This window comes from Phyllostomus hastatus, unplaced genomic scaffold (assembly GCF_019186645.2).
Source record: "Phyllostomus hastatus isolate PE091 unplaced genomic scaffold, TTU_PhHast_1.1 phas_contig_29, whole genome shotgun sequence".
In the NCBI taxonomy this organism is placed as follows: domain Eukaryota; kingdom Metazoa; phylum Chordata; class Mammalia; order Chiroptera; family Phyllostomidae; genus Phyllostomus; species Phyllostomus hastatus.
In genome coordinates, this window is record NW_025333835.1 from 40093664 (window position 1) to 40116907 (window position 23244).

Genomic DNA, 23244 nt, shown 5'->3' on the forward strand with positions numbered 1-23244 from the left:
CGTCACACACAGAACATGACATCCCACAGACCCCGGTGGGTGACACGGCGCACCACAGAGCGTCGGAGGTCTGTGCTCACGGCCGCGTGGCTGACTGGGAACCAGGGCGTGTGCCACAAATCACGAGCCCGGGGAAGATCGCCATTCAAAATGCGAAGCACAGTTTCCATCGAATGCAGATCACTTTTGCGCCATCGTGAAAGTGAAACATCCTGAGTCCAATCCTAAACCCGGGCCAACCACCATCAGGTCAAGGACTGTCCGTGGGCACCTTCCTCTGCACCTTCCAGGGGACACATCTCTTGGAAGGAAAAGCAAAGGCGAACGAATGTCTCACTGGATCTAGGGAGGCAGGAGATGAGCTAGTCTGAGTTTAACCAAGGAAAATACCACAGAACATTCTAGAAAAAGAATGCATAAAAAACATGTATTGAGGGAAGTGTGATCACAAGGCCCACTTAAGTGACAGCTTCGTGGGCAAGGCGAGAAGAAATATACCTTCAAGTAAACCTGGGGGTGTAGGTGCAGGTGGGAGGAACAGTGGGGGAGAGACAGGCCAGACGGACAGAAGACAAGGGGTAGGAAAACACCACCAAATGCCAGAGGCAATGCAACACAGGGGTTATTCCCAGGACCCTGGGGCCTCTCCCTCAGAATTTTTGTAACTGGCCCAGTTACATCTGAACTTCTTTGGCAGGAGTGGGCTGTGTAGACACCTAAATGACGTGTCTAGAACTAGGAGACTCTTGTTCCCAGAGGTCCTTGCGTGGAAGATAGCATGTGGCACCTGTTTTAATGTATACGTTGAAAGGCAATACGTAAAATCATTAGCTAATGTGTTGTTTACCACACACACACACACACACACACACACACACACACACACACACACAAATTAGCTATTTTCTCCCTTATGCAGAAACTGTCTGAAAATGTCTAGATATATCTTAGTGGAAGTTAGAGATTAGACCAAGAACCTCGTGATTCGGTCCCCGATTTCCTTTACCGCTTAGCGCCTGCCAGGAGACACCAGCAGGTTTCTGAACGTTGCACTATTTTAAACCGTTTCTAGTTTGCTCGCACGGTATTTAATTTAGGCCCTTAGCTAAAGAGTCAATGCAAAAGGAGACACTGGTGTCAGAGAATCAAAACACATGAGATGAGAAGCAAAGAAATGATAATTTCACAAATTCAGCCCAAAGTCCCTTTCCCCAAACCCTACATTTCAGGATCAGGTCAAACCCTAATGATAGCTGTAATTCTCACACAGAACATCATGATGTTCCTAGCGTTCTGAATGCCAGAGGTAGAAAAAGAAAATGTTCTGACAATTATATTCAATTTAGCCTTTCATTTATTAGGCATAAAAACTACTTGTACTCTTGTGTGTAACTGCAGAGACGAAATGGGGAATAGCAACTGGAACGCATTACCTATCACCTAGATACAAAATGTAAAAATTATATTTAAAAAAATACTCCACGAGTTCCCAGGGCTGAAAGAATTTCAAACATTAGATCATAAAAGCAGCTTCTATCTCTAGTTAAATTTCACCCTGTGTTTTAAAATAAAGCAAAACACAATGAATTTTTTTAAATGTTGGTAAATCATGATTTTTTTTCAGATGCAATTTAATGCAAACTTCATTACGTAGAAAAATGACTTGATAATTTTATAAATGTTTAAGGGACAGCAAGGCTTTTATTATGAAGAAAGGAGATGTTAAATCAAAAACCACACGAACGGAAAGGCCAGGTTGGGCATCTCCACCTCGGACAGACAGCAGCACTCCTGAGGTTCTCTCTGCCCAGCACGAGTGGGCAGAGCAGAGAACCCAGGCCAGGCGACCTTCCTAAAGCCACTGACTACAAAGCTGGACTCCTCCGAGGAGATCCAGCCTCAAGCTGAAGGCAAAAGGTTCCTCCTTAAACATGCCAACTGGGAGGAGATGGAGAGAGTGCTACAGCCCTCTGAGCCAAAATGACTTAGCCTGAGCACCCCTGCTTTCAAATCTCTCACCTAAGGGTGGTGGTCACCATGCTGGGGAGGAGACAGAGGGGGTGGAGAATCAAACACCTCAAAACGCAGTGAGTCATGGGGTGTGCCCCAGCACGAGCCTGCCAAACGCCCGACCTGCAAACACCGTGCCAGGTCCACACCGTGTCACTACGATTGGTGCTGCTACTGTACAAAGGTTCCCAAGTCACTGTGGAAAGCACACTTCTGGACCAGGGAACCCCAGAGGTGGGCCAGGGGTGAAGGGAGGGAAAGGGAAGCAGGGTCAAGGTTATCATTCTCCGTATGGCTCCCTCTGCCGAGAGGCCTGCATCACTCGGGATGGGCACGAAGGCCGGGGGGGGAGGGTCTCTCTTCCCAAGCCCTCACTTCACCCACCTGCCTGCCCCGCCCACCCTCCCACTGCCCCCACCCGACCCCCAGCCGGAAGAGGAGGTCTGCAGTGAGGGGCTGAAACAAGAAGACAGCTAGGGAGCAAGTAGCAGCGATGCAATGAACCAAACCTGCGACCCCGAAAACATCCAGGTGGGAACCTCAAGGAAGGCCAGGCGTGTCTGAGACTTCCTTACTGGGAACACAAGAGCGCCCCTTGGGCCCCTGCCCCGGGCCCACCTCCACTGCGGAGGCCCCTTCCTCTCGCAGCCGCACCCGTCACAGCGACCCTCACTCGTTCCCACACACAGTCTTGCCACTTTCCACTTAGATGACGGCTATTATATCATTTAAAAAGTTACATAGAGCCCTGGCTGGCGTAGCTCAGTGGACTGAGCGCGGACTGCGAACCAAAGTGTCACAGGTTCGATTCCCAGTCAGGGCACATGCCTGGGTTGCAGGCCACGGCCCCCAGCAACTGCACATTGATGTTTCTCTCTCTCTCTCTTTCTCCCTCCCTTCGCTCTCTAAAAATAAATAAAATCTAAAAAAATAAATAAAAATAAAAATAGCACAGTATTTTTAAAAAAAAGTTACACAGAAAACGGAACCCACACTTTTAATGAGCAGTCTTTGAAAGTTCTATGTGATAGAACGGACAAGCTTGAAGGAGCGTGGAGAAATAAGTAATTCCCGTGTTTTCAAGGAAGAAACAACAGAAACGTCAACAGCGAAACGTGGAACTGTCAGAGACCGGAGGCGCCCAGGGAGCTGACACCCTTGCCCGGGAGGGTCTCAGGCGGATGCCCGCGCTCAGCACAGGGGAGGAACTCCCACGGAGGAGACAGGTTCTTCCGTGCCCATCCAGGACTTCCCTCAAGACACACTGCAGACAGCGCGAGAGCTCTCACTCAGGTCTTGCCACATAAATCATTGGTTCTTGGCCATAAATCATTCTGGGGACAGGCCCGCAGTGCTGCAAAGAGTTCATAAGACATGGGTCTTTGATCTCTGTGGCTTTGCCCATGTATGTTTCTAAAATTCCTGGAATGCGCCCAGGGAGGCAAACGGCTTGACAGAAAACACTATAAATATCCAAATAAATACATACATACGAACATCTGGAATCCTGATTAGGCACCAAACGTCTATTTGTTTTTTGGTGTTGTTTTTTTTTTTTGCAGGGAAAGGGGGGGTACCACGGAACGGCATTTTTATTTTTACAGAAACATGCCCCAATCTTTCCTCACAATAAACGCCCTCTGATGCTAAGGAAACGTCCAGAAACGTCCAGAAACGTCCCAAAACGTCCCGCACGGGGAGCCCCCGGCGCTGCCTCCGCACCGTACACGTCACTCCAGGGCCGAAACGTTCGTTGCCGCAGGTCGCTTTGCCAACAGCGAGTGGTTACTGATGAGCCCGTCAGCCACGGTTCACAGCCACAAAAATAAGTTAATCGAAGGCCATCTACTAATCTCTTTTGTAGCTTCAAGTGAAGCGTGCAAACGTGCAGACACGAACTCACGTGCAGGGATTTTCGGGGCCAAAGGTATAATAACATACATCCCTTTTCTCGTCCGTGCGAGGCACCTCGAACAGTGACAGAAAGTGAGAAAACGGGATTTGCCGCTGTTCTGCCCAATGCAATGACGTTACAACCGGAGGATCTAATGGCCACACGCCACGTTACCCAGCCCTCAGACAGTTCCAGAGCTTGTGTCGTGTTACCACGCCTCCGAGTCTAAAACGAAAGCCCCCCCAAAGGCCCCGTTCTGCCGCACTCTGAGGTCCTTCCACGGGCCGGAGCTCTGGTGACCGCAGAGAGGTGTGCGCTTAGACATCACACCAAACACAGGGACTTCCTACCGCTCTAGGGGTGAGGGTGGAAACTCCCTCCCACGCCCCGCACAATCCCGCCTGGCCAGGGGGCCCTCCCCATCCCTCTTGCTCACATGCCACGCCAGCCGGGCGGCCTTCCTGCCCTGCGTTCCAGGCCCAGCCTGTCCCCCAAAACACTGGTCCCCCCCGGGCTCCTGGAAAACTCCAACTCATTCTGTGGTCAGGACCACCAGAGACGCTCTAACAGCGGCCGCTCCTCACACCTGCTCAGGCCACCTTGAACACACATGGTCCCCTGGGCCTCTTCCTCCATGACACCCCCACGCCCACCCTCCTACGGGCACTACTGGGGTGTCACGCAGGCTTGGAGGCCACCATGCCTGGCTCCGGACAAGGGCCCCACGGGTGCATCTCAACAGACGGACAGGAGACTAGGTGAAGGCGCTCGGAAACCGGCATTTTCAGCATTTGGCCCATTTAGGAAACAGGCACTCTGGGCACTCCGTCCCGAGAACTGAGGCCGAGGTGGAGACAGGCGGGCACGGCCCACCCCCAGCAGCGATGAGAGAGACCACCGAAGGTCGGTGTCAATAAAAGGTGGGGCGGGGGGGCTGTAACCGCTGGTCAGATGCACGACGAGGCAATGTTTCAGCTCACTCCCCTGGCAGCTGCAACCCAGACACTTGGCCCCGAGACAAAAGGGTGAGGGCCTCCCGCTGCGTGGGAGGTGGGCGAGAACACCCCCAGCCCCAGGAGCCTCCCCTGCCTGGGCACCCCCACGGCCCACGCCGAAACTGCTTGAAACAGAAACCGTTTAAACTCAAGAAATGGAAGAATTCCTTTCTCTCTTCACCCTACGTCCCTTCTGCGCAGCCTCAGGACACGCACCCATGCCGGCAGCGTGTTCGACTGCACCTCCCCACGCAGTGCAGCTCATACCTACATGACGCCCCACCTCCGCTTCATGCAGAACATCGGAGCGGTGAACCACCTCCATCCCGAATGTTCGTTCTTCCATATCGGCACCAGCATCCCTCGGCACCAAGCCGGCCCCGACTCAGATGGAAAACTCTTCCTCGACCCCGTGCTGACCCCTGGCCTTCAGTGCTCCTTCGGATCCACGATCCACTGCCCAAACGAGATCCCGGGGGCTCCCTCCACGTGTCCCCACACCCCACCTCTCCCAAGGTCACTCCAAACAATCCCACCTCCTCAGCTTCGCCCCCGAGTCTCCTCCTTCCCAAGTCTCTCCTCGCCCTGATGTCAGCCCTAGAAGTCTGACACATCGTCACAAGCCCAGGGCTCTCCTAGGACCCTGCACAATGGACCCACCCACTCGGCTCTGCGTGTCCTCGACTGTGGGGAGGGGTTGTCTGCAGTTCCCTCATCACCCTCCCAGGGGAGGGCAGGCCATGGACCTCCCACAAGCCCTCAAGGAGAAAGAGCAAAGGTGATCTAAGGAAGTAACAAGGTGGAGAACAAGCAGAGGAAAGGGAGCCCCTGTGCCCGGCTGGTGGGACTGTCCACTGGGGCAGCCTCCACGGCAAGCAGTATGGGGGTTCCTCAAAAAACGAGAATGGAGCAACCATGTGACCCAGCCATCCTCCTTCTGGGTACCCACCTGAAACACTGGAAGACACTTACCCATAAAGACAACGCATCCCATGTTCACTGTGGCATCATTCACGGTCGCCAGTACATGGAAACGACCTACGTGCTGCCTGACGGACGGCTGGATAAGGAAGTTGGGGGACATACATAAAGCGGAACACCACGCAGGCATAAAAATTATGAACTGTCGCCATTGGCAACCACGTGCATGGCTCTGGAGAGTGTCATGCTAAGGGAACTAAGTCAGACAAGAGAGGACAAGAACTGTATGATTTCCCTCACAGGTGGGACATGAAACAGAAAGCAACAAACAAACGAACAACCTCACAGGCACAGACAACAGGATGGAGGTTACCAGAGGGGCAGGGGGTGGGAGGGGAGGATGAAGAGGGTCAAGGGGGCCCATACGTGGAGACAGAAGGAGATCAGACCTCGGGTGGTAAGACACAAGGCAATCTCACAGACAGTGTGTTATAAAACCGTACACCTGAAACTTACGTAACATTATTAACCCATGTTACCCCAATAAATTTAACTTTAAACAGACAGCCTGATAACAAGCTACAGACGACCCAAGGAATCTGCAGGTGTGCTAAGGCCTGATGTGGAACTGAAGCTTTTCTCCCTGCACAAGGGCACAGAACAAACCGCACACCTTCCCAGGCTACCAAAGGCTGGATGGACCACTCCACGGAATCACTGCGTTTCCCGCTTTCTTTCAAAAACCTGTGAGCTAAGGGGAGTGGAGAAGGGCTTGGAGAGGGTTTGAGATCTACACGGAACTCATTCAGCTGGAGGTTGAAGACAGTCAGGAGTCCTCAGTCGGAAGGATCTGCACACGTCACCCGCCCACCGCCCCTCCTGGTAAAACCCGGCTGGCGCGTGGGCAGGAACACTCCTGGCCTGGTATTTATGGATTTCCATGGCTGATTTCTGCACGCTAGGTCTTCCCCCGCCCCCCTCCAAATGCATGTGCTGGCTAGCATCGCCGCCACCCTCAGGGTCTGTCTACTAGTGTCACCTGCACGAACAAATATTCCCCTCCAAGGGCTCCACTGCGCAAGCTGTTCACGCACATGAGGGGCAAAGCGGGCTTCTGCAGGACCTCGACGTCCTTTCAGACCATGACCGGGACTGTGTTCCTCACCAGCATTCGAATCGCGGTGGCACTAAGCAGCGCCCGTGCGGGCTAGCAGTGAAGCGAAAGCTGGGTAGGACCCACTCCCTGGGGCGGTCACGGGCTCCTCAGGCCTCGACGGACGTCCCGCTGCTCAGCACAGAAACGTGTCCTTTCAGCTGAAGGCACCCAGCAGCCACAGTTCTGCAGCTGCCACTGCATTCCTTGGAAAGGAGCGAGAGAGCTTTAATCCACCAAGGCGTTGCTACGACTCGGAAGCTGCCAGCCGGCTCAGGGCTGCGTGCCCTGAGACGCCATCGGAGCGTCGCCGGAGGGGAGAGCCCAGCAGGGCCAGCCTTCCCCTCCTCGGACCAAGGCTCACTGCGTGCTGTGTCATCGGGCTGGGCTGGCTCATCCCGTCCCCCCCGGCGCCACCGCGGTCCTCCACCGTTCTGTCTGCATGCTCTCCTTCCCACCCAGTCGTTCTGACCCAGCCCGTGTCCTCCGAGTCGGCAAAGGAAACAAAGTCTCCAGAACATCAAGGGATTTAAGACTCCTCTACAGTGCGAGGGAAAGAGAGAGAACACGGGATGATCCATGAATGTAAGGCTCCATATAGGATCTCTCTGACGACACCGCGGAGTCCATGGCAGAGAGAAAGGAGTGGCATTTTTGATACACAGTCCTTAGTATGTTCTAGCCAGCGTTTGGTAAGAACTGCAGGAGTGAGGCTGGGTCAGCGCAGGGGGCGGGGCCGGGAGGCCACAAGGCTGTGTAGTACGTGCACCCCAGCAAAGGAGAAGCGGGTCCAACCACCCAGGGAGCCAGCCACGCCCCCAAGGGCGAATGGCAGGCTTTGCTCAGGAAACCTATTCCTGCATGTGACCTTTTAAAAAGACCGTCAGAACATGAAGCACACCGGAAACAGGTTTTTCCCTTGGAGGGAAAAAGGAGTGAGGGAAACAGGGATACACCTACACTATATACCGAAGTATGCAACAAAGAACAAAAAGATGGCTACAATTAGGATTAGATCCTACCCTTATACTGTTTGTGATAAAGCAAAGCAGCAAAAATGAGTGTCTTGTTATGAAACACTGAGCCTTGTAGCCCTGGCCAGTGGGCTCAGTTAGTTGGAGCATCATCCCATGGACCCAAATGTCGTGAATTTGATGCCCAGTCGGGCACGTGCCTGGGGTAGGGGTTCAGAGTGTGCAGGGGGGCAGCTAATCGATGTTTTTCTCTCACATGGATGTTTCTCTCCCTCCTTCCATCCCCGTCTCTGAGCATGCCCTCAGGTGAGGATTAAAACATACCTATCTATTAAGCCTTGTGAAGACCTTAGGTTTCCTAGACTATTTTCCTGCAAATTTCCCAATATTATTTGACTTCTGTAGAGGACAAACTTAAGAAAGCAAGTACCTGAAAAGTGAACCGTGTACCAAGGCCTGAATAAAAACCTAAGACGGAGAAATGGTGATTTCCAGTGGGGTTTCACCAAGATCAATAAACCCGTGGCTCCGGCTGCCATTCCCACACCCTCCGGGCCCGTGACGAGCTGGGCTCTGAGTCACCAGACACCAGTAACCAGGTTTATCTGCAGCAGAGCAGCGGGAGGACTGGCCCCGTCTCCTACTGCCCCCATCTCTTCCAGCCGATAGGACAGCCAGACGGGATCCCTGCAATACGGAACGTCGTTTTGCTGTTTTCCCAACAGGAGCCTTCTCAGAGCTCCTTTGTCCACTCCACTTACTGAGACCTCGCTCGTCTCCCATGGAAAGTCTATACAAAACCAGTTAAACATGGAACTGCATTTCCAAAATAGCCTACCTGAAGGTAGTTTTGTCTTCATGCAAATGATTAACGACATCTTTGAATGATTAACAGTGTTTCTAATTGGATAGGATTTGAGTTCTTCCTCTCTCTCTCTCTCTCGTCTCCTCCCTCTTTCCCTCTCTCTCTAGAAGTTACCAAGTTCACAGCAAATGCTGAGTTGTTTCCAGCCCCAGACAGGACCTGAGTGGCAAAGAAGAGCTATGACACTATGACACTAGAGTCCCACTTTGCCCCTTGCAGTGCCAAATACCATGGATTTCAGAGCTAAGCTTTTCCCAACACATGACCAGTTATAGAATTACAAAAATTTTATTTTAAGAAGTCATGACCATGTACTACTGGTGAAGAAGTCTCTCTATAACGCAGTGCCACAATAAGAGGCGAAAGTCATCAACGCATTTTCAGAAGCAGGAACCTGTCCTAGGAGTGGAAGATTCTGACCTGTTCTGGGAAAACTGATAAAGGCAGCAGAGCTCATGTATCAGTAAAAGCTGAGTAACAAGAAGGAGGAAGATGAAGACCAAAGAATCTGAAATACTTCTTACTCACTTGTTTGCAACTCAAATTAAAGTTTCCATAGCAACACACACACACACTCAAGATACTCACATCCCCCCATCACACACACCTTGTAACACCTATTCTATGTGATGGATTGTCCCGGTCATGTGAATTTTCTCAATTTTTGAAAATATTTCTGATTAATGCGATGTCCACATTCATTTCATAGGAAATACTACACTAAACATAGGCTGCATCTTAATAGCCACCATTAGTGTGTCAAATATTATAAGACACAGCAATGGGTGGCATGTCTTTAGAAAACACCCATGCAGAATTCAGAACATAGTATCTGGTTACCACGTGCAAAATTCCCAGTGCACTGGCAAATGGGGATGCTCAGTGGATGTTGAGTTGAAGTCTGTATGCTGATTAGTGATGAGGGGCAGTCTGGTTCCTTCATTTTCAGTTACAGGTGCCCTGTCCTGTGGCTCCTCCCCTCACCCCCCAAAAAAACCCCTCGATGGTGACAATAACAAGAGGATTGGGCAAGGAGGAGGGGAAGGGCATGAACCAGCTGTGCACAGCTCCGGAGATGCAAGAGATTGCCCCAGAGTTCTTGTTACTTCGTTGATATGGAAGATGACATGAGACAATGGAAATGACAACATGTTGATTAAACTTTCAGATAAATTTTCGACCTTGCCATAAAATGACAAGACATGAGGAAATATTCCAAATCTATTCCACTTCGAGCTGATCTTCAGTTTGACGGGGAACAAGACCCTAACTGCCAACAGATGACATCTCTACTATGCAACAGGTGTCGGGAACGTCAGAGGGTGCATGAAAACCAATAGAATGATCCTCTGACATCTTTACAAACAACACCGTTTTGGTTTTCTTATGCTTTTATCTATCGCACTATTTCTCAGCGAGTTCCCAGGATGACAGCACCCGGGAATTTCAGAGCAGAAGCCTCACAGCCATCTCACGGAGGGTGAACACTGGTTCAGGGCTAGTTAGGCACGCCCTGCCCCACCACGGCTACTGCACCTCCGTGGCAGGCGTTAAACCAGTCAGCACTCTGTTTCCAGGTAGGCCTCTCCACCCAAAACTGCCGGTATATATTTCTTCACACACCTTCTCGATGCTGTTACACCCAGGCAATGATTTACAGCATTTAGATTGTTAGCTTATTAATGCTAATCGGCCGTGATGTACAGAAGAGTTGTATGTGTTCTGTTGGGTGTGGTATGCCTTTAACTGCTTCAAAAATACAACCAAGGGTTTATAAGAACTAACCCCAAATTTCATTTTCTCCCCAGGCTGCTGTTAACCGCATCACGCCAAAGTGTCAGAATGTTCATCTGATCGCACTGCGCAAGGATTGCCCGGAATTAACTGGAGTGAGCAAGCCACGGAATGTCTCTAAAAACATCCCATGAATAAAATTTGAAGGCTCGACAATCTGAAACTGCCTTAGGTCAACTTTAACTTTCACTTGTGAAATTTGCAATTTTTCACGCTTTTTGAAAAAGGTGAATACATAGAAGTACTCTACATTGGACCAGTGACAGCATTTTTGGGGAAAAAAAAAAAAAAAAAATCAAGTAAGTTCCTGCTCTTCCTAGGAAGTACATCCACTTCCCTGGAATAATTCCAACATTCCGTTTAAACAGAATTGACTTTATAAAACTTCCTTCATTACACAATAGACCTGTAATAAACTTCAGCCGTATCATTTTCAAACAAAAAGAAAACCAGATGTTTGGTACTTATATGCAAAATGGAGCCCTCATTGTGAAACTCAATTAAATTAAAACAAACTGCAGGATGAAACCAAGCCCCAGTGAAAACAAAAACAAAACAAGCAAACAAAAAACACGCTGTTTAATTTTGTTTTATGGCATGTTAGTCTTGGTCATATTTACCTATTTTTTTCTTTGTGTCTGAGAAAACACACACGCCCTTCCCCACTCCACACTGTTTCATCAAAATTAGCAATTTCATTTGGATTTTGTAAAAAAAGGAAAGGGGGGGAACCCCCAAAGATTATCATGTCACTCAGTTAAAAATTACTCCATGTCAGCTATTTGCTAGGCACTGGTTTAAATGCTCCCCGTATACGAGTTCTAACACGCGTGAAGATGGTCAGGGCTATTATTGCTAGACTATCAGCCCCCCTGCACGGGTAGCGTCGAGGCAGAGGGAGAGGTCAAGGAGCTCAGCAGAGTTCTGCTGCAGCAGGGCTGCAGTTCACCTCCAGCAGGGCTGATCCCAGAGTCGGCCGTGTGTACCGCGGGGCCCCACCGACCCCAAATCCTACGGTGGTTCAAAACCAGTCCTGGGAAATACAGTATAACCGTCCTGATTGGTGGCGGAGCGAGTCAAGGGTCACTTCATTTGCTGGTTAATTTTCTAACTATAAATTGTACGTCTCTTTTAAAAAAAAAAAAAATCCGGTAATATGAGTCTTACTTTGGTGTGACAATCTAACAGACAGAGGCCTCTCTCACGCTCACACGCACTTCTCACCCCAACACCGCGTCGGCGCTGCTGGAGAGAAGTGAGCTTCGGTCAAGAAGATCCCGGCCACGCCGCTGAGGGGGCCGACACAGCCATTCCAGAGCCCTGTTCCTGGCAGAACCGGGGCTGGGGAGTGACCTCCCTCCCAACCCCTGCCCAATCAGAGCTTTCTTTTTTTGTTAAGATTTTATTTATTTGTTTTTAGAGAGAGGGGACGGGAGGGAGAAAGAGAGGGAGAGAAACATCCACGTGTGGTTGCCTGTTGCGTGTGTGCCCCCAACGGGGGCCCTGGCCCGCAGCCCAGGCACGAGCCCTGACTGGGAACTGAACCGGAGACCCTTTGAGTCACAGGTCGGCACTCGGTCCACCGAGCCACACCTGCCAGGGCCAAGTCGTGGCTTCAGAATGTCTACAACCGGTTCTCTCTCGGTTGACATCAAACAAAAAACGGACATGAGAGTTGAGGGGACAGAAAGGAGGAGCTATAGTTTTAAAAAATATCCAGTGTTTATCCAGAACTTAAAAGGTCCTCATTTCGTCACCTACCATTTCTAACTCTAATCTCATCTAGGAAATGTACCTACTTTGATATATTATAAGAAGAACCGAGAGAGGCAGACATACCTGTAGGCCAGAGGTCAATTAAACCTTCAACCCCTACGGTGTCTCGTGGGGGCAGGGAGGGGTGAGAGATGGAAAACTGGCATCCGGGGGCATTACGGCCTCTTTGCTCAGTATTTAGAATTTCCTAATGTTAGGAGCTAACTCTGTGCACCACCGGGTGTAAGCTTGACAATTTGTTCATAAACAGCAGCTTATCTGATTGTACGACACACCGCCGATGGCCCGGATTCCACAGGTACTCCCGCTCACTTCTCTGGCTATTTGTGTCAACAACTGTTTATTCAATCCCGAGGTCAAGAAAAACAGTTTTCTAGTAATACTGATCACTCATCACCTTGAAATGTGTGTTGACGCTCCTCTCATTTATAGGTCTGTCTCAAGGCGAACACTTAAGAGCCGGCATCCGTAAGAAACACTTCTGTCTACACGATCGCTTTTTGGTGGAATTCATGAAACCGTGCTGATTCCTTTAGCATTTGAATGCAAAGTAAAAGGGAAAATAGGGAAAATTTATATAAACACGAGATATAATTTTAAGATGTTAATACCCGTTTTATTCTCCAAAAAAGGAAGAAGAAGAAATAAATTTTATGAGTCCAAGCCATTCTGATGCTAGCAGGGGGCGGGGTGAGGAGGGAGAAAAAATTCTAAGAATTCTAATAACTATATACAAGGTAACAACGATTTCTAATCTTAATTTATATTTGATTATTTAAAGTAATGAAAAAAATTAACCCACGATGCAGATGTCTCAAAGCACATCTGCTGATCTAGATGTATGGAATTATATTATACAAAGAAACAGATTTAAGAACAAATACGCATACACTGCGGTATCTATTCAAGTCTTTGTGTAGAACAAAAAGAAGCGGGTGCCTCAAATAAAGTGAAGGATGAGATCAGTCAACTGAGTCCAAAGAACACTTCTAGAAACGTCCAGCCCTGGCTGGCGTAGCTCAGTGGATTGAGTGCAGGCTGCAAACCAAAGTGTCGCAGGTTCGATTCCCAGCCAGGGTATAGGGCTGGGTTGCAAGCCATAACCCCCAGCAACTGCACATTGATGTTTCTCTCTATCTCCCTCCCTTCCCTCTCTAAAAATAAATAAGTAAAATCTTAAAAAAAAAGTAGTATGATTTAAAAAAAAAAAAAAGAAACTTCCACTTGAAGTTCAGAGAGAAATCAGTAACTAATTATTGACTTACACATCCCCAAACCAGGGCCCTCGGCTGGAAAATCAGCCAGGGCAGAAACACGGGCTTCTCACTGATGTCAGTTAGCAAGATGGTGCCCAGTGGCACCCTCTCCACCAGCAGCCCAGCTAGGGGCGGGATTTTCCTACCCTGAGGAGCATGACCATATTTGGAGAATGTCTGGATGAAGATTCTAAAACACGTAACCAGTCTAAAATAGACTTTCCAGGTGTTCAAGAAGTTGAAACATTTCCCCGTGTGATACAATCTATTAAAATGCAAATGCAAAAAAAAAAAAATGAAAGAAAAATATTTCCAGAACAGAGAGCTTGATTTTATGATAACGTCCCATGTAACCACAATATTTTAATAAACTTCCCCTCAAAGTGTACTTTGTACTTTGAAGCTTATTGTCTTTTTTTTTTTCTAGATATTAAAGACTTTCTTAGCTAAATGAACAGGGAGTTTCTAAAGGATTAATCCTGGTTACCAAAAACGAGAAGAGTGCTCGACAGATCACGGTTGATTTCATGATAAGGTTACTTCTGGAGAAGGTGTCACTTTACCTACTATCAAAGCGCTTGTAACAACACACTTCTAAAGAGCCCAAAGAGAATTGCTTGTAGATCCTTAAAGGACAACAACGAGAAGTCCCGGCTTCGCTCTCCTTTCCCTGACAGTTTGGAGGTGAATTCTAGCATCCAGGCAGTCCGTCCCCGATGGCTCAGGAGAGCGAGCACAGCCTAGAGTCCGACTGATGAGAAACCAGGTTGGGTTTGCTGGAAGCTTAGAGATTGGGATCTTAAATAAAGAATCGCCTACTTTTGTTTCCCAAATTCCTCTCACACTGCCATGGCTGTGATTTCACTTAGAAAACAATTCCTCTAGAAGTCGCAGAATCCTTTCTGGAAATTTTAGGAAACCAAGGCCAGCCACTTACATTATGGAAGAATGAAAAAGAAATCTGCCACAGGGCTATGCTTGTGAGTGTGCGTGCTCTGTGTACACTAGCGTCAAGAGCTCTGTTCAACAGCTGTACTACATTTTCAATCTGTATCTTTTCTATAAGGAACCAGAACATCACGCCCCGGCTGGTGTGGCTCAGTGGACTCAGTGCCAGTCTGCGAACCAAAGGGTCGCCGGTTCGATTCCCTGTCAGGGCACATGCCTGGATTGCAGGCCAGGTCCCCAGTGCAGAGGCATGTGAGAGGCAACCACACATTGACATTTCTCTCCCTCTCTTTCTCCTTCCCTTTGTCTCTCTAAAAATAAATAAAATCTTTTTTAAAAAAAGAACATTGGCATACCATTTTTTTGCTTTTTTTTGTGAAGAAATAATCCTTTGTCTGAATTATCTAGGTCTGCAAATGTCTTGAAAACAGGGACTTTCTGCCCTATTGCTTGAGATCATAACCAACACCTAGGAGATGACCAGTGAATGCTTCATGGGCGAAGAGCCCCCCTTTTTACCTGTTCGAAACTGGGGGCCACTAGAAGCAAAGTGGCTGGCACAGCTGGCAGAGCCAGGACACCACGACACCTCCCCTACCTCTCACCTCCCTCTCCAGCAAGTTTTTGAAAGTCGGCTGGTGCTTTTAAACAGATGTGGTTCTCCCGTTCACTTCTTAAGGCCATGCAACTGATAGGGTAAAACTACAAAACACCAAATATTTAACCCACACAGCTGCCAACAGCCGTCTTCGATGCACAACTGAACCCCAAGGAAATGTGTTAGGTGTTCGATGGTGTCGTTGCCTTGACTGGCAGACAACGGGACTTGGACCCTTGCCTTCCAGTTCCGTGAACCCCAGCTTCCAAGAACCAGTGTATGTGGTTTTTCTCTTCGGGCCTTTGTATAACAGAAACAAGGTGTCCGCCATACATAATCTATTACAAATTCTACTCTTGGAAACAAATTATAGAGAAAAACTCAATTTAATATAAAAACCAAGACAAAAAGACTATTCTATTGCAACACTATAAAGTCCCATTGTTCTTCGCGGGTGGGGCACCGAGAGATGCAAATACACTCCTGGAACCATCCCTTCCTCTTTCCAGCCTGCAGATACTTAGTAATCAGCTACCGTGTGTCCAATCCTGGGCTGGGAGGCTTTGAGGAACACAATGGATACTCAGAAAGAGCCCAAGGCTAAGTAAGAGGAGAGACAGGCAGTCAACACATAATTACCTAAATTATCATTTAACTTGTAATTGTGGCAAGTACTATAGAGATGTCATTTAAAAAACACAACTAAACTTTCAACTCTATGTGAAATGAAATGTCAGGCTCAATGTGGTAAATATCTGGACTTTCCCCACATTTTCTTGATGGCAAAACAAGTACTAATGTTTAAAAGAAAAGCGGGTGGGGAGGAAATGACCACGGAAGATGAGATTCCAGTTATAAAATGAAAGTAAAAGTTCACCCCATGGTCTCATACCAGCTTCGCAACCCCATCTTCCGATGACAGCCCCGGTGAACAAACGATGCGAAGGGAAAAGCAAAAGAGGGGGATTCATGAAATAAAGTACCACACGCAAGCAGCCAACAGCAGCCCTTCACCGCGGACGGGCACGAGCCTGAACTCTGAGCCCGAACACGGAAAACAACTGGGACGAGAATTCAAAAGTTAACATAAACACAACAAATGCCGTCTTGGTGAACGTGATCCACTTCACCCGTCGTCCGAGACACCAGTGCTCTTCAGAGGGCTGCCGACAGGGGGCGCTCAGGAAGGGGGACACCGCGGGGAGGTGTGCGGCGAATGAGAGCCACGCCACAGGATGCCCACCAGACAGGTACCGGGGGTCATCCGCTGCCCATACCTGTCACAGATAACTGCTTGTTGGTTCCTCTTCAGAATCTTATAATTACATATATATATATTTATATATATATATAAATAAAGTACATTAACAGTAAAAAATCAACCCTTTTAGGGGACGCACTTGGCATTCCAGCAAAACTGGGCGGCATTTCAATCCGGCAAACCCACACTGGTTCCCACTTAGTGCCGGAAGACCATGCTTTCTACGTGCTGGGCTCTCAGGAACACACTCCTCGATATTCATTCATGCTGACACTGGCCCAAAAAACGATTCCCGTTTCTCCCGAAATGGCTGTACAAAAGCAGTGAGCTACGCCACAAGGAGGCAGATGCACTTTCTATCACAAAAAGGTCAACTGCTGAAGTAACGAGGGTGGGGCGGGGAGGGACTGCTAAATGACAGGATTTGAATGACTATAAATTACATATAGAACTTGTGAGTTAATGATGAAATTATTTAGTTCATAAAATCACCACACGTCACGAATCCCGTGTAACGCCAAACTATCCAGCACACTAACACCAGAAGCTGGGACTCACCAGGGGAAGTCCGAGGTCTTGAAGATAGCCCGGCTCTAAGATCTAAGATGTCAAACCAATGAACACCTGGGAGTTTGGGGGCTCTAACATTATGGTCACAAATATTGAAGGAGCGAACTTATGAGAGGGATGTATGTACCACAACGCACTCACGGGTGAAAAAAATAAGAAAACACAAGTAGAATACCACCCTTACGTGCTCCCGAGATAGCACACGGTTACAAAACCACCTCCAAACAAGGCACGACCTTCCCGAGTCTTCTCTCTTTAACATGTTACTGGACAACCACAGACTCCGTGCTTTTTCTGTGACTAAGTTGTCCGGATTTCCATGTAGGGTTCTTGTGGAGGGGGGAAAAAAAAACCATGAATGAGGAATAATCAGAACATTCTAACAGATTAAAAGTGTACGCCCAAATGGTGCAATATTTACCAGCCGCAGACAAGTGCTGGAACAATCACCTTTAGAGAGATTGCTGACAAAATAACAATAGTGATCAAATATATGCAATTATGTAACTATTTAAACTCGCAACAAAGGCTTTTATGATACTATTAGCAGTAAATGAGCAACTCCCATAAAATATGACTGACTATCACTGTGATAAGGGTTTAAGTACATACAGCCATTGTGATGCGAGACGACATTATTTTTAATATGTGACAAGCCGACAGGATTTAATTACCACACCTACTTCAAACTATTAGCTGTTTTCATTCAAACCTGAAGACATAATATTTATGTGGCTATTGAGAACCATTATGATTGATGTCATCTTTTGTGTCGCTCCCTTTCCAGTCGCTTGCATTTGTTATTATTAACAAGGAAAAATGAAAGGGGAAATGTGTGTTTTTGTTTTGCAACAAAGCTGCTCTGATGATGACTAACTTCTTCCTTTGAACACGAAAAGCCTGTTAAACTAACTAATGTACTCATAAAAAATGTTCTTGACAACGTGCACGGAGCAAGAAAAGGAAGGAAAAAAAAAACACCCCCAAAAAAGCCTATAGGACTTAAGCCAGAATGAAAAGCAACCGAGGCCAAAGGAGTGCATGAAAGCTGTCAGGAGAGTTGTTATTCTTATTCTCAATTTCTTACAGCTCAGCTGCTCTCAAGGAAGAAAAGTCATCGTTTCTTTTAACCATATCCGCAAACAGATCTCACTTGAAAGGAAACACGGCGAGTGACTTGGCAAGAATGGGCCTATTACCAATTTTCCAGCCTCGCTGCTGAATATTTATGCCGGTGACGAATGATGACACTGGGGAAATATTTCAACGCGGAGCCTTGCCTTGTAAGTTGTCTGAAGGATGCTGTGTCAAAACAACCCCTCCCATAAATCAGAGGCTTTCGGACCAGTATTTCTTGTTCGAACACGCTCCCTGCTCAGCAGAATCGCTTGTGTGAACAGGCACAGACTGATGTGTGCGAAGCAAAAGCCATCTTAGCCCTTAACTTACAGAGCTGTAATTTAACAGGTCTATTATCGTCAAGGTAATTTTGACAGTGCTGAAATATTATACTTGTTAAAAATATGCGTTTAGCATTCACGCCACTGGTCATTTGAACTGAATAGACAAATAGGTATCCTTACAATTATCTTTCTTCTCTACCGATGACTCTTGTTTCTGGCAAGGCGGCGGGATGTGGACAGTTGATTTTATAAACAGCACAGCAAGACGGTTTTTCGGATGGTACAAAAAGCTCCCCGTGTTGCCTCCAGCTCGCTTCCCCACAAGTTATTTACTCGGCAACTCGGAGCGGACGCTGAGCAGTCCGTTTCCAGGCTGAAGCAGCAGAGCGAAAGCTCCAACCCGACTGCCCACAGCCCTCAGCTCCCACACGACACGCACCCCGATCCAGGGCACTTCGGATCTGAGGGCTCACCCACAGAGAGCCTCGCCCCCCACTCAGCCAGGCTGAGAACGCTCATCCTCAGGCAACCCTAGATTTCTTCTCTGAGGGAGGACACGAGGAAATGTCTCTCCTGAACTCCAGCGCAAACATTCCTTTTCCGTAACACCTCGACGGGGGCAAGCACCTTCCACGGAAGAATAAAAGTGGCAAAAGACGTTGGCATGTTTGTTTTTCTCTCTGTATGGTGTTTTAGCCCTCATTTAACTTGATCTGTAAAGAAAGAATTAAATTTGCACTTTTTTTTTACGCCGGGGGAATAAATAAGCAAACACACACACACACACACACACACACACACACACACACACACACACGGCAGAAAACTCACTCGGGCCTGGGAAAGGAACGCACTACCACTGGCCACAGCCCAACGTTAATTCTGCATTTCCCTGCGAGAACACACACACACACAGCACCCACTGACACCAGCCAGCGGCTCAGTGTCTGAAAGCCCAATCAACACATCGAAAGCAAATAAAACAACTATTTATCTGGAATTCATGACAACTGATGCACTCAGCCAAGTGTTATGTCACCAGGAGGAGGCATGGAGAAAACAAGACAGCTAGCTATCCACTCCTCTTGTCCCGGGAGCACAGGGGGAAATTCCAGAGACGTCTGATAAGAGCGCAACATGTGCCTGCTGCCTCCAACGGCGTGGGAGAAGGCGGAAGGAACCGTGGCCCTATTTCTCCCCGAACTCGGTTTGACTCGGGTCCCGCAGATGACCATATTCTATCCTTTAGGGGTGAAAGTATGTCTGGTGAAGATGCCAGCGGCGGCCGCGTCCAGTTACTAGGTGGAGAAGGTGTCAGTTAGGAAGCCCAAATAACCTAGTGGGAACTACTGGCTGTTCTGGGACAATGCTATGAATCATTTTTCATAAGAACAAGAGAGTTCAATGTTTCAAACATAACAAACCATGACAACACTTTTAAAACCTCCGTATCGCCCCGACCGGTGTGGCTCAGCTGTTGGGCTTCACCCCGCCAAGCACAAGGGTCGCCAGTTCTAGTCCCAGTCCAGGCACATGCCTGGGTTGTGGGTCTGGTCCCCAGACAGGGCACATAGAGGAGAGACAAGCAATCAGTGTTTCTCCCCTTTCCCCTCTCTCTGAAAATAAATAAGTAAAATCTTTTTAAAAAAAAGATAAAAAATAAAATCTCATATCAACACTATAAACTACAAAGACCCTCGCTATAAAAATGGTATTTCCAAGAAAGCTTTCTAAAAAAAAAAAAAAAATCAACCAGGTTTTGCTATATCCCTGAAATAGTGTAGATCATGCTGCCCTCTTGTGACAGACGGAAAAAACAAATCGGATTCTGCCCACACAAGAACATGATATTTGTGTTACCTGCGTATTAGGATCCGATAGAACTAAGCCTTGGCTGGTATGGCTCAGTGGATTGAGCGCCAGCCTGTGAACCAAAGGGTCACCGGTTTGATTCCCAGTCAGAGCACATGACTGGGTTGTGAGCCAGATCCCTGGTTGGGGGTGTGCGAGAACAACCACACATTGATGTTTCTCTCCCTCTCTTTCCCCCTTCCTTCCCCTCTCTCTAAAAATAAAATAAATAAAATCTTTTTTTTAAAACGATCAGATAGAACTGAAATGGGGACATAATGACAGATGACCACGGTCAACTAGGAACAGGCAGACACAGCAGAGGGCACGCGGCCACCGACCACGTCCACAGGACACTATCCAACTCCGGCCGCAATCAAGAGGCGCTGGGGCAGCTGGAAACCCCATGGCTCTTTCACACGCACGCATGATACCATTATCAAAGCACATCTTAGGAGGGAAAAATAAAAAGAGAGAGATGGGTGAGAGCAAGGAAGGTTAAAAAAAAAAAGGAAAAGAAAACCAGCTTTGTCCCTCTAAGACCACACACTAGTTGATTCATTTTACCCAAATAACCAGTCTATCAGGCTATGAAACGTCAGTAGACCACAGGCTATGGCACTACACAGACTGCACTGAGTACACTTCACGCAACCATGTATGGGTTCAAGACAGAGAGTCACGTCACTGGGTGCAGTGAAACCTTCTTGCCAATCAGCTCTCTGGAATGGCTACGCTACGGAGAAACTTTGCTATTGAAAAGAAACATGCAGTTTCCAGGTGGGCTTTGCCCTCCTCCTTAAATACAAATGAACTTGGGACTCCAGCAGAGCACCCGAGGTTTCGGGAACCTACCCTGAAGGCCCGAGGTCTCTGCCTAAGTGCAAAGCATCCCCTGCTGATTAACAAAATGCATGAGGATCTGGGAGGAAATACTAGAAGGGAGACAATTCACCTGGGGTGGAAGCATCGTGCATGAGTGTAGAAGACATTGCTACAAGCCTGGTCAGGGTCACTGAGAAGATTCCAGAAAAGCAGGTCCCGGAGATGGGTGTGGGAGGGAACTCTGGCCGAGCCCTCCACAAACCCAAACCAGGCCAGGGTCCGGGCAGATCCGGTGGCCTCGGCCTGGAGTTTCTGGTGTCTGCCCCACTCACCACCCGAGTCCAGCTGGCTAGAAACGACAGAGGGTCACCATGGTTGGACTTGTGATTTTCCGACTTACTTTTTTCAGCTTTAGAATGGTGAGAAAGCTGTACCTGTTCAGTAGAAACCGCACTCCGAATACTGAATTTTGATCTTGTCCCAGGCCAGCGGCGGTGCACAGCACAGTCCTCTCTCACGGTGCTGGGCCGAGGGACGACTTTGCCCAGCCGGAGGCTAACATGAGCGTGCTGACATGTCTAAGGGAGGGCAGGCGAGGCTCTGATGTCTGGTGAGTGAGTTACAGTAAACGCACTCTTGACTGACAACGGTTTCAGCTCACATAGCGTTATTGGATGTAACCTGTTAAATCAACACACATCTGTGCGCACCGACCAAAGGCCTACCTGTCCCCTCAGTTCCCTAAAAAAAAAACTGGGAGGTCGTCAGGATCCTGAGCTCCAAGGAAACGAGCTGACTCCTGAGTCGTCCCCTGTCCCCCCCCCCAGAGCCCGCTCTGGGTCCTGGTGTGGAGAAGAAAAGACGAGCCTCCTGACCTCCTGACCTCCTGACCTCCGCGCGGCTGGGAGAATGCACTGTCTCTCGGGGGACCGACACTGTGCTGGGCCCTCGCACACACTCACTGGAACTTAAAAACCGAGCACGTCTACCCCTTGACTCTAGAAGGGAGTTGTTTTTAAACATGACAGAACCATGAGAGTGCACACAACCGACGCTGACAACGATGAGGCAACATTCATTGTTTTGGCTTGTTCCTCCCATCGTAAGAATTCCAGAAATTTCAGCCGAGCGGAAAGGTAAAATCAACCCTATAAAAACCGTTCTTGCATCGAATGCACCTTTTAATCTACCGCTAAAAGAGGAAATAATTCACGGCCCCAACCATTTGGGGCAAACTAGGCCTATTGTCGGAGTCCTCGCCTGGGCTTCTACTTTCTGGAAGGCATCCAGTCCCGCCAACAGGCGGACACAGGAGGGAGAAGCCAGACAAGCGCTCCCGCACCGCCCTAAGGTTAGCAGCCTCGCAGACTCAGCCTCGCAGACTCAGCCTCAGGCCCAAACTCCTGACTACAGAGTAACCCCGCACAGGGAGAAGCCCACAGGCCTCCGGCAGGAAGAGTCCTGTTCACTGCAGTCACGAGCAGCTGGAGGCTGCAACAGGGGGAAGTCAGGCCACTGACTGCTCCAGGCTTTGCGCTGGTAGTTTTCAAATTAGCTGGCAAAGCGGAGCGACCTCACGGCCATCATGGGACGTGCGTCCTCCGATTACTTTCTAGCTACAACTGTAGTAAGACGGTCGATTTGTCTGGGCCTCCGCCGTTTACACTCCCTCGTGCGTCACACAGCATCTGGACGAAACCGTGTTTGTTGACTCCATCCACACACGGTGCTTTCCAGAAGAGTCTTCTTTAACCCCCACCACGGTCTCGCAGGACAGGAAGGGCAGCGGCGACTGTCTCCGTCTCACACGTGAGAAGCTGAGATGGGTCAGGCTATGTGCTGAGCGACCGCTGCCCCAAGCACTGCGAACGTGTCAACCTGTGTACGTCCCACAATATCTCAGAGAAGCAGGTGTGCACAGCACCCTCGTCTTACAGATGAGGAAACCCAGGTGCACAGAAGCTAGGCAACCAGCACGTGAGTATCCGTGTAACTGTAACCAGCCACTGCGCAGTAAGCAGCGCCGGGACAGAAGGCAGGCAGCTGGCTCTCGAGTCCCTGCTTTGAACCACGGCAACCTCCTGCTGGGAGATTTGCCTGCCCGGCAGTGTGGCGGGGCTCTGGGTCACTTGGCAAGTTCATGACCGGAC

At 48.7% G+C, this 23244-nt stretch overlaps 1 protein-coding gene across 2 annotated transcripts in view; it reads right to left on the reverse strand.

Moving 5' to 3' along the window:
• The window catches only part of ABCC4 (ATP binding cassette subfamily C member 4), a 208919-nt gene that overhangs the window by 92195 nt on the left and 93480 nt on the right, over positions 1-23244 (reverse strand). The gene's annotated exons all lie outside the window — the stretch shown is intronic.